We start from the raw sequence: 2,627 nt of genomic DNA on the forward strand, positions 1-2,627 counted from the left end.
ATTCGTATTCTTCCTCAGTCTCAGATTCGACTAACTTTGCCCACACCGTCCTCCGGAACAGTACACCCAACTTGGTGTTACCCAAGAATTTTGACGCGTTTGCCTCAACGTTTCTGTTTATGTGATATAAACATAACATGTGATGCGAATGTGGAAACACGTTTGGCAATGCTTTCAGTTGGCCCAACTCACGATCTGTCAGTATCACTTCTGGTTCTATCCCGATTGGTAATATGTCTCGCAAACATCGCAATGTCCATGCATAAGTGTCCTCATCTTCACGTGACATAAAAGCAACGGCAATAGTGAAGTTCCTTCCCACGGGAGTAACCCCAATGATCTCCAAAAGAGGCATTTCATATCTACATGAAGGTAGTTATAATTTAGTCAACTCTTATATATATATATATATATATATATATATATATATATATATATATATATATATATATATATATATATATATATATATATATATATATATATATATATATATATATATATATATATATATATATATATATATATATATATATATATATATATATATATATATATATATATATATATATATAATATAATAAATGTAATTCACATTTAAATAATTATTACCTGTTAGTCTTGTACGTGCAATCCATCAGGATGACGTATGGAAATAACTGCAACAGCTTTATTGAATCAGGGTGCGCAAACATAACGTCCTGCACTGCATCACCAGCTGGATTTGTTCGATGCCATTTGCTGTATCCACTCTCACTTAGTTCGTGCCACAGATGTTGTATAACTGTTTTTCCTTTCATTTCCTCTCGTCTAATTCTCTGTGATTCATTGTACACATCTCTCAAGGCCGCAGCCGTATCCGGATTCATCTCGCTCAGATGATGCAAAATTTCCTTCGGCTTCACATGGCTCTTTTTCAGTATCTTTGTCACTTCTCGTTGCTCTTCACTCAGGCGACTTAGCGAACGTAGTCCTTGTGGATATTTATGAGGAAAATGATTGTGATTGCCATCTTTGATGGTAAGGCGCCATAATCCATCACGACCCTCTTTACCCCATAGCGCAAAAGGGCATTTACACTTTATTGAACCGGACTTCCGGCTTGTTTTGACCTCTGCATTTTTTCCTCGTCTCTTATAGGCTCTTTTACAAGTCAAATATTGTCGGCCCTCGTGGTAAGACTGTCGCCTAATCTCATGTCCTTGACTGATGGCCATATTCATCGCCCACTCGACTAGTGCATCTTTACTATCAAATGCAGTCGAAATTGTGAAAAATTCACTGTAATCATGTAGCTCGAATGTTTCAATATCTTCATCCACATCTATGTATACTTCATGTTTTTATATTAATGTAGTTAGCAAATTATAAAACTAAAGAATAAAACTCAAAAAACAAAATTAAAAAATTGTGTTGCTCGTGTGATTTCACACGAACAGAGACGTTCTGCTCGTGTGATTTCACACGAGCATACCTTCTCTGTTCGTGTGAAATCACACGAGTGGGTTAAAAAAAAAACAAATTTTTTAGAATTTAAAAAAAAAAAAATTAAATAGCTCGTGTGATTTTAAACGAGCAGGTGCCACCTGTTCGTGTAAAATCGCACGAGAGAATATTAAAAAAAAAAATTGTTAATGTGCTCTTGTGAATTTACGCGAGCACTTGGCAAGTGCTCGCGTAAATTCACACGAGCACATGAATAAAAAAAAAATTCATCTCCTCGTGTGAATTTACACGAGCACTTGCCAAGTGCTCGCGTAAATTCACACGAGCAGATAAGGTTGTGGGAAAAAAACGAAAAACTTACATTCGGGTCTAAGTTGTTTGGATCCATCGCAAAAATTGTTGAATATCTGAATTTTTTCACTTTGAATGTTGAGTTTTATATTTTATAGGATTGGGTAGGAATAGTACAAAAGGTAAATAGTTATGGTAAAAAGGTAAAAAATCATGGTAAAAAAGTGCCTGAATGTTTAATTTGGCCTGCGTATATTATTACCCAAGTAAGAATGAATCATTCTTTATGTTTTTCTTCTTACGTTTCTTGTGCACATGTGTCACACTTTTGCTTTGTTTAGTCCTACAATGCATATCTTTACTATTTTTTAATTAAAAAAGATATATAGTTTTTGATAATATAAATGAAATCAATGAATGTATTTGATGTAGATCGATATGATCATCATATTTGTATATTACTAACATGGATTAATTATCACTGCATAACGTATCCCACATTTTTGTATATGTAGAAGTCTACTCAAGTTGATTTCATCATAAACATATCGTCTAAGGAAAAAAAAAGCTTTGAAATCTAAAGGTTCATGTTATGTATGTTGAATTTAAATGCCTATCAAAGTCCACTCATCTGTTGAGACAGACTACGTGTTACGACATTATGTATGGTAACAAAATTCTTGTGTTGTCACAGTAATAAACCTACTAAAAGCAGAATAAAGAACACAAGAATTTAATGTGGTTCGGATAAAAATGTACCCTACATCCACGAGGACTCGCAAAACTAGTTCAGATTTAAGTGTACATTAATAGGACTTAATAAAACACTAAAGACTCCCTCTTTATGTGATACGCCGTTCTTGCACACGACTCGAACTTGTTGAAAATCA

General features: G+C 34.0%; 1 long non-coding RNA gene across 1 annotated transcript; it reads left to right on the forward strand.

The window, feature by feature from the left end:
• Positions 1-854: 854 nt before the first annotated feature.
• Positions 855-1,256, forward strand: LOC148769676 (uncharacterized). Its single transcript, XR_016032038.1, has 2 exons — positions 855-1,020; positions 1,141-1,256. It is a non-coding gene; the product is annotated as an uncharacterized LOC148769676 (long non-coding RNA).
• Positions 1,257-2,627: the final 1,371 nt, after the last annotated feature.

Source organism: Erythranthe guttata, chromosome 7, assembly GCF_056151865.1.
Source record: "Erythranthe guttata isolate IM_541 chromosome 7, IM_541, whole genome shotgun sequence".
In the NCBI taxonomy this organism is placed as follows: Eukaryota; Viridiplantae; Streptophyta; class Magnoliopsida; order Lamiales; family Phrymaceae; genus Erythranthe; species Erythranthe guttata.